Below are 14,956 nucleotides of genomic sequence, written 5' to 3'. Positions count from 1 at the left end.
TCAGTAGCTGGTTAATATAGATGACAAGCTTTAAAAATAACCAAAAAGGGTAAACCGTTGGAAGATCAAAGATCGGTGATATGTTTCATTGATTGGCCGATGTGTCAATCCTGACTTCTCCCACGAATTTCCCGATTTTTCACGGTCGTCGCAAATTCCTTGACTTTCTCCACGAATTCCCTTATTTTTCCTGGTCCTTGCAAATTCCCCAACTTTTCCCACGAACTCTCTAATTTTTCCCGGTCTCCGCAAATTCCCTGACTATTCCCACGAATTCCCTGATTTTCCCAGTCGTTGCGAATTCTACGATATTTCCCGGTCGTCGCAAATTTTCTGATTATCCCGGTTTTTCAGACTGCCGACAACCCTAGCATTCACCAATTGCAACCACCCGCTTCCACCAATACAATCCCTCCTTTCTCCATTCCTCTTTGTCTATAGCTTCATCTGTGCATTTCGATAATCAGCCGCGGTGCATGCGTACATTTTGCGTATGATTAGAGGAAGAGGAGGAAAGAGGGAAACCGTGGGAAGGCGGTGCGGTGGCGCGGTGGGGCCGGGGAGGAAAATACCGAAATTCGTTAGCCGAGCGAGCGGGCGAGCGGTCTCGGGCGGTAATCGCGGTGCAATTAACGGGCGTTAGGATGCACCCGCCGCGATGCGATGCGAAGCGCCCACGGTGCGCGCTCTGCGGTTGCAGTTAATCAATCAATCTCCGACGAAATTCGTGCCGGCGAACCCGAGGCCGCCTCTTCGCCAAGCCGCCGTTCCCTACAAACAGCGTCCACGTCCGCACAGGGTGACCCGCACGAAAAAAGTTATAATTTTTTAATAATTTTTTTTTTCAAAAGAACACGAAATTCTCTATGATTTAAAGGAAGAAATTTGAGTACCTTAAAGGCGATTATCTTTTAGTTTAAATGAGTTTTATTTAAATAACTAACCCTTTGAATCCCACGAGCCAGTAATGCAGAATCTTCCAAGCTTCCACATTTTCACGCGCCCGCCAGCCGGCTTTCCGCATTTTTCTCATCAGTTTTCCACAAAATTTTCCACCAATCTAAAACAATCCAGCCTTTCAAAGCTTTCACCAGTCTTCTGGTTTACTTCGACTTTCGACGTTTAGCCCCTCAAAATGTTCCCTCCTTCCACAACTTTGGGGCTTTTTCAAATTTTCATCTCTGTGTAGGGGTGCAGTATCTTCCAAGCTTTCACATTCTCACGCGCCCGGGCGCTGGCTTCCCACATTTTTCCTGTTGCCTTTCCACAAAATTTCATGCCCCTGTTTTAAAGATTTACTTAGTTCCAACTGAGAGCATTTCTGCATAAGAGGAAGAAGAAGAAGAAAAGTTGTGATTGACTCATACTGCTGTGCTGAGGAAAAGTGTCATGAACGGTCGATGGGCGCCAAATTCTATCCGGTAAAATTACTTTTTCAGGAGAATCACAAATTCATTCTCTTGAAACTGTCGGAAAATTAAGATCTGATTGCAAAAAAATTCCCTGAAAATCTGAGAGAAAATATTCATAGATTTGCCTTTAAACTTTTATTTAATCAAAGGGAATTTGGCAACATCCGAAGGCACATCTGGCGTTCTTCCTTCACACGTTAGCGCAAGACACGGTCTTAAGCGCTGAGACACCCTGTAGATCATCTGGCGCAAGCTTTTTGGGCACCTTCGCTCGCCGCCCGGAGCCAAAACTGCCGTGCTTTACGGAAAAAAGCAGTAAGTACACTTTTAATATGAGCCTCGAGACACGTAAGAGCATGTGCTCACCGTGGCTCACTCATAAATGCGCACTTATGGCTCTTTTCCGTAACACGGTAGAAAACCGTTGCGTTTCCCGCCATTTGGTCTTGGAGGAGCCGCACGGACATTATGAGCTCATTTATGGAATCCAGGAACCGCAATTTCATCCTCCTCAGGAAAAACACCGTGCACCGTTGCAAAAATTCTTCCTGAAACATCGAATTTTCGGCAAGCCAAGAACACTTCATTCTTCCAAAATACTTGGAGGATTCCGTTCTCAATTTTGATTGAAAATCGCCAGGAAAAGCAGCAATACCTAACAAAAAAAAAAAAAATAGGTATCTTATCCGGGAAAGTTTTGACAACATCTGATCGTTTATGCGGCGTTTTTTCCCCGTAAGACAGCAAATTATGGGATCATTCCTGAAACGGCGGAGCCGCAAATCTACCGCTTTAAAAAAAAATCCAACGATGAAAAATTCCCGCTCCACTGAGCGCCGCTGGTGAGGCGGATAGTGTCTGCAGTCAAAACGCCTTCACTTCCGTGTGTATACAACACGGACATCCATGGAGCCCGAATAGTTGCATCAAGGCGTTAAGATACGTAGTTTAGTATTCGTCGTATGCGACGATAACTGAAGCGTCGATTGTTTCTCTTAAAACTTCACTTAATTCCAGCGTTGCGTATTGAGTCGATGAAGCAAACCATTACTGATACTTATCGCGACATAGTCAACGTTCCGAGATTTGCATTATTGTAAGAATTACAACTTTGACGGCCCTCAAAATCGCTAACGAATTAGGTATGTGAGCATTTTACGTAGAGTTTCTTTCAACTTAGTTTAAGGAGTCGTTCTTTATTGGGATTTTTTCATTCTGTTTTTTCGAGAAAACTTTTGACGTTTAAATGAAAAATTTTCAAAGCACAATTGTGAGGAATTGCACGGAATTAGGACAAAAACGATTGTCTTTCGACAAATTGAAATGCGACAGGGAATTTGTAACATCTCAAGCCTAAAAACAACTTACGATTTCCTTGGTCCAATGGCGAGAGGCGAAACTATAACACAATAAAGTCTGGTAGATATTTGAATGAAAATTATACTATCTTCTGCACTTTCCCTCCTGAAATTTGGGAGGCGTAGTTTTGATTCTTTTTTCTTATAAAAAAATAAAATAGGAGCTGGTTTCCGAAAACACCTGGAATGTCCTGGAATTTTTCCTATAGAAGGTGCATTTAGCGCAAGCACTTTTTACAGCTAGCGCAAAATTGAAGCGCTGGGTGCAAAAAAAGGGCATTTCTCGATTGCGGTGTCTCAGAATCTCCGCTGAAGTTTCACCCATTTTAATTAAAGCAAATGAATGGAATTCATTGACACTTTTACTGAATTTTCTTCATGAGTTTACGACGCTAAAAATGAAAAATTTCAGGACATTCACGGAATAGTTTCCTCTCTAAAATATAAATTAGTATGAAAGATTTTGAGACCGCAACCAAGAAATGCCCTTTTTCCACCCAACGCCTCAATAGAGAATTTGCAGGTGTCTGAAATTAGATGAATTTCGCGTTTAAGTAGAGTGAACTGATCACGAGGATACTCTTGGTTCATGAATTGAACAATTATTGGAGAAAATATGACAAAATTATATAGTCCGCTAAAATACGTGTGTTTAAATGGGAAGTGCTGCCAGATGACGTCACTGGGCGGTACATTTTCTCACTTTTTGATCTATATTTATACTATTTCCCATATCAGAAAAAATGATAAAAAATACTGTAAAATCAGCTTTTGAAGTAAGCACTTTCAGATGAAGCAATAAAAAATTTCCATGCGAATACTCCATTGTGGAAAGCAGAGAACTTTATAGACCCCTGGCCGGCACTCCCAATTCATAATCGTATTTTACAAATCTCTACTCACATCCATAAAATGTTCACTATTTTTATTTTCTCGAAAAATGTTCACTACGAAGGGTCAATCCACAAAGTAAGTTCCACCCCTTTCATCTCTCCGAAACTAAAAGGGATAAATCAAATCGTAAAAAAAGGACTTCTTGCTTATATCCTCAGCTCTCCATAGGTACCAAGATTTTTAAATATGGCACTGGTGCCGAGATATTCGATTTTTACGTGAACAACTCCGGCCAGTTCGTCCACCACAACGACGCGCTGATATGAGATGCACCGCGCGCTGTCGCGTCGCTCTTTGTCTTTCTGGGACTCTCAAGAGTACTTCTCGTCAATTATTTGGTGAAAGGGTGTAACAATCAATGCACCAAGGTATTGTGGAATATTGAATTCGTTGCGATTGCAATGAGAGCAAGCGACCGGGTCTCTTGTATCGTGGTCCCCTATTCCTTACACGATAATGCAGACTCACACGGCGAAAGAGGACCCAAAATTTGTTGGACAAATTTGTCGGGAGGTGTCACCTCATCCTCCATACTTCTCAGCCCTTGCTACGAAGTGACTATCATATTTTTCCGCTAGTCAGAAGCACTAGTGGCCAGCGCTTCGAGCACGATCAGGCAGGTGATGGAAGCAGTCAATGGCTGGTTCAAAGAGTCAACCAAAAGGTGTTCTTGAGAAGGCATTAGAAGCTCGATAAACGCTATGAAAAATGCATCTAAAGGAACGGAAATTACGACGAAAATAAGGTAAGATGTTTTAAAGCCATCTATACAATATTTGAGTTGGTTATTCCTTCGTTGATGTGTGGGGAAACACAGGTCATTCAGGTAGCGTGACGGGATCGCTGGCGCATCGATTTGGTGGGACGGGAACTGGCCGGGAGTTGTTCACGTAAAATCACATATCTCGGCAAACCAGTGGTCCAATTAAAATCTTGATACCTTGGAGAGCTGGAGGATATAAAGTAGGAAGTCCTTTTTTACCGATTTGGATTTTATCCATTTTAGTTTCGGAGATGTATGAAAGGGGTGACTTAATTTATGGATGACCCATCGTATTTTTATTTTCTCGAAAAATGTTCACTATTTTTATTTTCTCGAAATTGCACAACACTGTGGCAGAGGGAAAAGGATTACCATAGAGCACTGCGGCATTGGAGATCGGTCGGCGGCATGGCAGCGGTGGATCGCCTCGGGGATGTATTACGGTGCAATGTCGCCGCGGGCCGGGATATTATTGCTGCCCTTTCCGTCCAGCCTTTCTCCTTTCAACTAATACCTCCCCCTCCCCCCTGCCTCCTCCCGCGGACCCGCCTCACCCTCACAGCCCGCGGACTCCTTTTCAACCCTCGGCGCCGTTGCAATATCGCCCGGGTTGCCCCGTCCCGACCGCTTCCACGAATTGAGCACGTGCTCTTCAACGGGCATTTTTCGCCGGCTTGACCCAATACCGAATACCCACACAACAGAGGATACCTATTTATTGTTTTTGAAAACGTATGTACAGGGTGGTCCAAAAATCCCGCACCACCAACGTCAGAACTCGCCCTGATAAATTTTGAATGAATCGTCGTTTCCCAAACGAAGGAACGTAACTTCATTCCAAGACTGAAAAATTGTTTCAAACGATTAATTTTTTTGCAAAACAGTATCTATGCAATTGTTGTTCGAAATTTGTCAAATTTTCCCAATCATTAAAATTTTCGGCTAAAATGTCCAAGATACTCCTGGTTAAATGAAATTTGCGAGGGGGGGGGGGGGATTTGGCAATATTCAAATGTAGTTACGTTCTTTTGTGAGAAACGACAAAATTGAGATAGACTTGACATTTTTTAAGTGCCCCCTGCTCAAAAGAGACAACTTTTGGGAGCCTCCAAAATGTTAAAAGGACCACTCTGAAAAGGGGCAAGAACCCTAAGAGTCAAAGGGGTGGTTCGCGACTCTTGGATCACCCTGTTAAAGATGGGTTACGAATAAAATGACTCACGGAGGAAAATCCTGAAATGAAGATATTTTTCACCCATTACACTAAAATTCTACGGGAAAAAAAATAAGAATGTAAAAAGTAGACAAGCCCTAAATGCAGACAATTTTCTTTGGGCCTGGGTAAATCATAACGCTATGTTTTGAGACGCTCTTCGGTACCTACGCGAGTTCGGTAATAATCAGATATTGTCTTGTCTCGGGGATATTGGAAGACCTGCCAACATTAAAAATGACGTCGACTATTGAACTAAGTACTTGGAAAATAAAATACACGACAGGTTGTCTGCGACGCCGCAAATCAAGGTCCCAAATTTTTCCATTGTCCATCCAGCATTCATGTACCTACGCGATATTATTACGCAAAAGGCAAAATAATTGTGAGAACAGTTATCCTTCGGTGACAGTGAACAGATAGGAAATCTGGGAAGTTGAAAACCAATTTAAGAAATGTCGAGTAGTTACCGTCGAAAACACGATATCTATACTTCTGGATACTAATCAGTGTGCCCACAGGTGGTCTGATATTTCCACAACCTGTTCTACCTTCACCTTGACCAAAATTTGAACCTGCTAAAATTAGGTACCTACGTAGGTACTTGTCGTGAACATCTTAATATTCAACGCAAAGCGCGTCAGTACCTAGAATTTTCTTCGAGCAGATCATCTAATCCAGAATGGGGCATATTTTTCCAGATTTAAATCTGATTAAGAAACCTGACAGACTGTTTGAATAACTTGGAATTTGAGTAATTTTCCAACGTGTGCTTGTTAATTGCAAAATTTAGCGATGCAAAGATGAACCGAGGTGGAAGTCGTCGAGCAAATAACGTCTAAAGTACTTATGCTGTGAAAAATTTGTAGGTAATTGTTACAGATAATGAGGAAAAGCTTCTAGTCCTGACCTTTTTTGACACAACTCCAGGGTTAAGCTTCCTTTGGACTCCAGGGCTATAGATGGAACACGGATGAGATCGTGAGGAAAAATTTTGAAAACTTGATTGACACTCGAATCAAAACAACAGGACGCGCACTGAACCCGAAATTTATCACAGTCGCTGGAGATTTACGTTCTCTCGCGACAGCACGCACGAATATCAAGACCCGGAGAGACGCGTATAACACCACTGACACACAACAAGTGCGAAGCCGGTCGAGAACAACACGATAATCCTGGGTTCGCTGCGAACACAATACCAAAACACTCGAAGAGAATCACAATCTAGGTTTCGGGAAAGCAAGAACAAACACGCGGCGCGAGGTGGATACCGGACTGACTGACAGCGAAGCACCGTGACCGTCCAAGGCAACGACTCAGCTCTTTCTGAATGGGCCGCGATTCGCTGGCGGTGCGGCGCGCTCGCGGGCAAGGATGGCGGGCGGGTTGCGGGGGGGCTCGGAGCCCGCGGCGAGTTCTCTTCGAGTCCAATCAACAGGACCCAGAATCAAGTCTTCCTGAGCTAGGCCCTCGTTGTCGCTATTAACCTGTGTTTCGTCAGCTATGAGCTACTGTCTGCTGTTACCCTTTCCCGGGTTGCCGGCCCGGAGAAAAATCGCCGCTTAATAAAGGCACGGAACCTTAAGGAGCGTCTGACGCCAAGACGGAGAGAAACGCTGCAACCAAGTTCAGGAGGAGAAGACGCTAATATTTTGAGGCACGGCACCTCAGAAGCGGAATCAGCAGATTTTTTTCGGTCCTTGCCGCTATCGAAGCTTAAGGTTTCGTCGAGTTGCTCTGTCATTGAGGAGCTTGCAGGACAAGCGCATAAGTGCAGTTTTTGAAAATATTTAGATATTAATTTTTTTAAGTGAAACTTACCTTAATGTCACTCTGTGAAAATTCGCTCCCAAATTCCAATTTTTAAGCGTCAAAAAGTCAGTTTGAACTTTCTGTCCGCCGTAAGGACCAATGTAATTTTGAAAATTCAAACAAGTATTTCTCGAAATGGCAAAAACTGCACTTATACGCCTTCTCCTCCGAGCTCCTCCATTGTAAGTGTCAATTGGATCCCGTAATCGATCTTTTTAAAGAACGGGAAAAACTTGCAAGAAAATGAGCTTTCCATTCATCTCTAATATTGAAATAGAATGCATGAGATCAGCAGAAGACCATGAATGTCCTTTGGCACATCCATTCTTTCGCCTTACCGTTCCCCCAGTTGAACGGAGGTCAATTAAGTGCGTTTTATGATGGTGTTAGAGAACAAAGTGGACTTACTGCCCTTTTGAATGAAATGTTGTCTCATTCTGTACTTGCACTGCTCCTCGACAATCCTTGGATTCATCGAGCACGGTGAAATTTGCACTTTCAATGAAACCATTCTGTTTGAGAATCGATACTTTAAATCAAGAGCATACTGTCACCGCTTTTTACTAAACGCCTTCAATTTCCACGCGTAGGCAATTTCTTGACCTAGGAGCACGTTGATTTGTATCCATATCACTGTGCCACTTCGCCAGTTGAACGGACAGGTTGTGTCAAGGGCGCTTGCGGAAAAGTCCGTCTCATGATGGTGTCAAGCTCCAAGTTTTAAGACAAAGTGGATTCACTACTGTTTTCTAAGAAGTAACATCAATATTTGCGCTTTTACTGCGTTTCGACAGCCCTTGGATTCATCAAGGGAAGTGGGATTCGCATTTGGATATCAATATTGAGACAATACTACACCAATATTGAATCAATTTAGGGGTTCGCAGCTAGGGGATGGTGGAAAAGGGTTAATTGTGGAAATAATTTTAGAAACCATGAAAAATAAAAATAATGAAACCACTGGGATGTTATTGAATCGATTTTGCAGATTAGAAATTTTTCATCCACCTTGGGGATTGAACCCGGGACCTACCTAACACTAACCGACGACCCTACCGATTGAGCTTCACTAGACGATGTATTTTAGTGACTTAAAACCGGTATTTAACGTCGAGTTGGACGGGCAACTAGGATATTTTCCATCTGCCTGGATTTGTCCGTGTATTTATTTTACTTTTTACTTTACTATATTTTTTAAATTTATTTTATCGTTTTACTTTGTTTTATTTCCTTGCTGACTCTATTTTTTTCTTCACTCTATTTTTTTTTTTTTCAAGCACTTCATTTTTTTTCTTTAATTATTTACTTCTTATTCCTTTACTTTGTTTTGTTTTACTGTAATTTATTTTAATACTTCATCATAATTTTTTTGACTTCAGTTAATTCTTTAAATTCATTCTATTCTTTAACCTCATTTAGTTTTTTCCCTTATACTTTATTTTTTTCTTCATCTCAGTTTTTTTACTTCATCTCCTTGCTCCCTCTAATGTTTTACTTCAGTTTAGTCTTTGACTTCATTTTATCATTAATTTGATTTACTTCATTTTATTTCTCTTCTTTTGTCTCTGTTATTCTATTATTTCCACCATTCTATTATTTTATTTATTTTTTTCTCTTTAAATTTTTCATCGACATTCTGAGATGCATTTTGCATTTGATTGCAGTTTGATGTCTTCCTCATAAAGACTATGCAGGTGCGATTGCCATAATCTCACAGCTGCACAGCTACTAAGTGCAAGTTCTACAGGAGACCAATAAGCACACGAGATCAAGAATTTCTTCTTCAGTTGAATTTAAATGTTTCATTTGAAATTTGAAAAATAAAAAATAAACAACCAGATGTGAATGAATGATAACATTCTCATTCAATGATAATATTCACAACAGTACATGAACTACAAACGAAACAAAAAAAGAAATAAACTGAGATCACGCGCAAATACATTGAAAATGACCTCAAGGAGGTGGAAATTCAACAATTTCTTGGGAGGCAAAAAAATATATATTATATTATATTATATTAAATTTGACAACAACTGCAATAACCTTTATGAATAATAAGGTTGAAAATAATGGATAATTGTTCAGAAAGAACACATTTGAGCTACGTCTTAAATCTAAGCCTTATTATGTTTAATACTTTTCGTTATGGGCAGGCATTTAGTATGATGACTTATACCGATTAGGATATTGAAAATATTTTAAAAATATTTTGAATAGCAGTATTATTGTTTAAAATATTTTCAAAATATTTTGAAAATACTTACCAATGCATTACTGTCTTTTAAAATGTTTTTAAAATATATAATAAATATTTTGAATATAAATATTATATGTACTGATATTTTAAAAATACTCTCACGATATAAATTTTTACAGTATTGAAATACAAATATTTTGAAAATATTTTTATGATGTTTTGGGTAAACATATTATTTTTAAAAATCTATCAATCAAATAATTCTGCTCGAGAATTACTTTCAAATAAGAGCACGTGCTGTCACCAAATGCCTTCAATTTTCTCGAGTAGGCAATTTCTTGACCTAGAAGCACGTTGATTTGCGTCCATTTCCCCGTTTGCAATATTGTTTGAAAGATTCACAATTTTTAAACAAAAAAAGAACGATAACCTCTACGCATGAACCTTAAGAATAGTTTTCGACGAAAAAAATTGCAAAATTTTGAGAAATGAAGGCAGGGTTTATTGTAGAAAAAAGCGTTGCATTCGATACAAAGGTCGGTGATTGTATCGGATGCAAAGTTTTTCCCAAATTAGAATCCTGCATTCACGCCTTAAAATTTCCTTTAAATTCATATGTGCGTAGACTTTGCTACGGACGATTGAACCTACTAGTTCATCAGAGTAAATCTATCCAGGACAACAAATGACACCAAGGTACAAGATAATGACCCAACTCTCTAAATTCGTACTTTACGCAAGTGGATACTTTTTAGATTGAGTCTTTATTAGTTTGAGTGATTAAATACCTATCACTTTAGAATAGAACTTCAAGAAAGACACATGATGTCCGAGATAAGGTAATGAGTAAGGCACAACTTTAAAGACGATAACTACCGGTGCGATGAGTTCACGCGTCGTTTATCAGTTCAATCAAAGCTTACGGAGCGATGTACTGGTGTGTTTTTCGAATATACTAAACGCAGCCCACAGTGTAGGAGGGAAAGAGCAGAACATAATTGAATTTTCTCTCACATATTTTCTAGACTTTATTGTGTTATATTTCTAGGAAATCATAAGCGTGTATTTAGGCTTGAGATGTTACAGATTCCATGTATTGCGTTTCATTTTGTCGAAAAACGTAAGATCATAAATGCTCCTAATTCCGTGCAATTCATCAGTACTGTCCTTTAATTATGTTGCTTTTAAACGTCAAAAGTAGTTTTTTCAAAGGGAGAATAATGTAAAAAGTTCAAACAAAGGACGATTCCTTAAAGAAGGTTAAGAAAACTCTGGTCATTAGTCATGAATAGGTACTCTTCAAATCTTACTCAGCACATCGCGATATCAAAAGTGAAGCACAAAAGATATCCTACAGATGTACGCAACTATTCGTATCCAGGAGATATCTTTGCATTGAAAACAAAGAATTGAAAGCGCTCTGCCATTTTGGATTCCGGGAATAATGTCCCCCGTTGGCAACGCGCCAACGCCGGCGGCGGTGCGGGCGAGTGAAGTGGTGAGAGCCTGGACAGTCAAAACGCCTTCAACTCCGTGCGTATGCAACACGGACATCCGTGGAGCTCGAATAGTTGCATCCAGGAGTTGGGATAATTGTTCGTCGCATTCCACACTATATTTAAGGGCGCTTTGCTTGTTTCTTCTACGCCTGTACGTAATTCCAGCGTTGTCTATTGTGCCGACGAGGAAGACTATTTCGGATTTTCATCACGACATTGCCAATTTTCCGAATAATGTTTTTTTTGATTGATTGAATGCACTACAACGTTGCCGTCGTAAAATATGGGCTGCGCCCCTACCTTCTCTGATCTAAGAACGGCGAATGTGGCAAAAATGTTTCAGGACCACTCGTATAATTCGTAAAAATCATTGTAAATCCATCCAAAAACCCATTTCCAAAGTTGAACAGCTGAATTGTACTCGAGATCCGTAGATCCGAGATCGTCCTTTTTTATGATGCACTGTTGAAGATCTATATCAACCTTCCTTAATCACCATGTAAACTATGTTAGGGCCGAAAAAAGAAGGAGATATTCAATGAACAATTGGACTTCATTTTGCAATTAGGAACTACAATTTCTGGCTCACTCGTGAAAACATTTATCTGCATAGGGAAACTAATATTATATTACGTTGTTCTTGAACTGAGCCAGACATTTGAGAATTTGCAAGTCTCTGAAATTTAATGAATTTCCTGTTTAAGTGGAAACTACTGAGTGACCAAATAACCTAATATGTTAAAATACATGTGTTTAAATGAAAAATGCCACTAGATGAGGTCACTTTCATTTTTATACTTTCAAATATATTTTTATGCTATTTCCCACATCCGAAAAAAAATATTAAAAATACTGCAAATTCAGCTAGATCACGAAGCACTCGCCGATGAAGCAATAACATTTTTGTGTGCGAAATCGCCAATGAATGCAGCCTTTTAAGATACTACACCGAAAAGCTGGACAAATCGGTGACCAATGGAAAAGTTCGAACGGTGTTGAGGGCAGGTCAAGGAGAGCGTCTGAGCTTGAACTTTTAGGGGGTTTTACGCCTTGTTCATTGGCGCAGCATCCGTCGTTCAGACATTCACGGTTCGACGCGTCCGCCTATTATCTATCTGCTTTCTCCCGTAAATCTGCATTATTCCGCGTATATCCTCTTTTGTCCCTCAACGGAGGATAGCCTCTACCACCTTCCTTTTCCTATTTCCCACTCTTCGCCCTCTGGCAGTGTGGCGCCGGCCGCTCGCTCATTGGCGTCCTTAGTGTTGGGGAATATCTCCTATCCTATCGCACATACGGAAACGAGTAGGTGTATCAAACTGCCGTGCTGAGGCAAAACGTAGTATAAGCCTTCAGACGTTGTCAAATTTCCTTCGATGAAATACGAATTTTCACGCGAACTTGTACATATTTTCTTCCAGTTTCTTTAGAGAATTTTATTGGCAATATAATCTACAGGATCTGATCATTGCAAGGAATAATAATCATAAATTTCCTACAAAATTTATGTTTTATAGGGAGAAATCTGGCAGCATCCGGATGTTCATACGGCGTTTTTCTTCAGCACGGCAACATAACCAAACTGATTATTCCCTTCGTGTTGTTATGAGTTATGAGTGTTTTCCTGACCTTCGATGGACACATTGGAACATGGAACATATCGATGGTGAAACTGCAGGAACTTGTATCTCGATTTGCGACGTTGCAGATTTCCTTTCATACTTCATTTTCTACGTGGAAACTTTGGCGAATCCAGCAATTTGGCAACATTGTTTCTCTCAATTTAAACCCATGGAAATGTATCGATTCTTGGTGGAACCAGGTTCTCCGACAAGAATCGATTAGTTAATATAGATTTAAATGGAGGAAATCCGATATTGCCAAATTGCTGGATCCGCCTCTGCGTGGAAAACTACTATATACGTCATTCCTTGAAACTTTTGTGATTTTTCCTCTCCTTGTAGAGAAAATTCTGTGAATATTTCAATCCATGACATAGGTTTTATCTCCTTTTCAAATATAGAGGAGGAGCGGAGACTTTGAACCACCACAACCGAGATACGCGTTTTTGCAATTTCTTCGTTAGTACGATGTCGCCAAAAATGAGCCTGAAGTAGTAATTCCTAGTTGGAAAATGTAGTCCAACTCTTCTCTTTGCTCCGGCAAAAGTTCCATTCCCATAGATTGTGTTTCGCCGACGCCCACCTTGCCCGCGCATGCTCCCTCAAAACGGACGGAGACGGCAATGCCTTCAAAGAATAATTGAAACTGGTTCATTAATAAGAAAGGAAAATAAAAGCTGCAAAGAGGTAACGGCTCGGGGCCGCGCGGGGACGAGAGCGGCGCGGGGAGGCGACGGGAGGGGGAAAATACCATTTTACAAAGTATATGCAAGAACATAAAATGTTTTCTATTGTAATGGAAATGTAAGAGAAGGAACCCATCTCGGAAGATGCAAGCGCTGACCCAGGCCCCGGGCGAGCCTCGGATCAGTACAGCGTGAAATATTGCTGGTAATGATGTTAGGTCTCCTTCAAAGGGTTTTTGTGAGGCATCGTTTTACTTCCAGTCGCGCCCGCCGGCGATAAATATTTGATCAATTTTTCACTCCCTCCGCCCGCGGCGAAGCGCGCAGCGCGGCGCTTCGTCCATCGCTTCTCACCCCCCCCCCCCCCCCCCCTCCACCAACCCCCGTCCCCGCCGCGGGAACCTCGTCACTCTTCAAAGCTTATTATCTGGAGTTGCTTTGCGTCCGAGCGCTAGGAAAAAACACCGTAAAAGCCTTCAGACGTTGCCAAATCTCCCCCTGATAAAATATTCATTTTAGTAAAAAATTTGCATTTTTTTTAAATGGTAATTTTGAGATATTTTAGGTTCAATTGCGAGCAAAATCAACAAAAAAATTTGAAGTAAAATAATTTCGATTTTTTGAGTAACTAAGTTTTTCATTGGAGGGAATCTGGCAACGTTTGAAAGCTTGTATGCTGCTCTCTCTTAGGTGGCAGCACTGATGAATTGCCCCGTCCATCGATTTTCGAGCTTTTACGCCGCGCGTGTACGTCATCGTCACGTCGATGCATCGAAGCGTTTCGATTGTCTGGAAGTGACCACCAAGACCGACAGGACAGGTGAACATGGATGTGAATTGAATCCTCCTCGGGGACTCCCGGCGTTTCGTCCCGCCTGACGCATATGCAACCGGGCAGAGCAGGCATTTGCCTCGATGGTGTTTCTGGCGGCGGCGGCAGGTGCGCTTCCGAGCACGCGGGGAGATTAATCATCTCCTTGTGCGCATGCGTCTCAATCGAAGGCGGGCCCCATCGAGGTGCTGAAATGGGTGGCAGGGCCGAGCCTAGAGATACGAACTGCACGCCGGTGACGTCACTAGGTCTGGGTGTATAAGATAAATACGTTCTTCTACCGGGAATGCTTAACACGTGAAAAGAGGAAATGTCGGGAAATAAGGGTCGTACTTGGACAGCGTTAAGCAGAAAAGGACCAAGCCGCATCAATTATTGCCAAAAATTGGGTCATTGGACATGTTTACATGAAAATGGTTCTGCGATTTTTGACCAAATTTCAGTGAATTTTCTGCATATCACGAAGCAAATCCCTATATTTTCAAATAAACCCGCACAAACGTCCTCTCGTAAAAAAATAAATAGCCCAGTTTTTGGCAATAGCTGATATGACTTGGTTGACTTGGTTCCTTTCCGCTAAACGCGGTCCATTTATAATCGTTCCTCAAACATCTCTATTCCCATGGGAGTCCCATATTCGATATGGGACTCCCAAACGACTG

General features: G+C 41.2%; 1 protein-coding gene across 2 annotated transcripts in view; it reads right to left on the bottom strand.

Annotated features, from left to right (window-relative positions):
• Window positions 1–6,965, bottom strand: part of twz (BTB/POZ domain-containing protein twz) — a 186,195-nt gene extending 179,230 nt beyond the window's left edge. For both annotated transcript variants that reach the window (XM_072297503.1, XM_019061751.2), the window contains exon 1: window positions 6,551–6,965. The gene's annotated coding sequence lies outside the window, so the exon portion shown is untranslated. The remainder of the gene's footprint in view (window positions 1–6,550) is intronic.
• Between the last annotated feature and the right edge of the window lie 7,991 nt (window positions 6,966–14,956).

This window comes from Bemisia tabaci, chromosome 2 (genome assembly GCF_918797505.1).
Source record: "Bemisia tabaci chromosome 2, PGI_BMITA_v3".
Taxonomy (NCBI): Eukaryota; Metazoa; Arthropoda; class Insecta; order Hemiptera; family Aleyrodidae; genus Bemisia; species Bemisia tabaci.
Note: the sequence above shows the minus strand (reverse complement) of the source record. Positions and strands in the feature narration are given on the sequence as shown.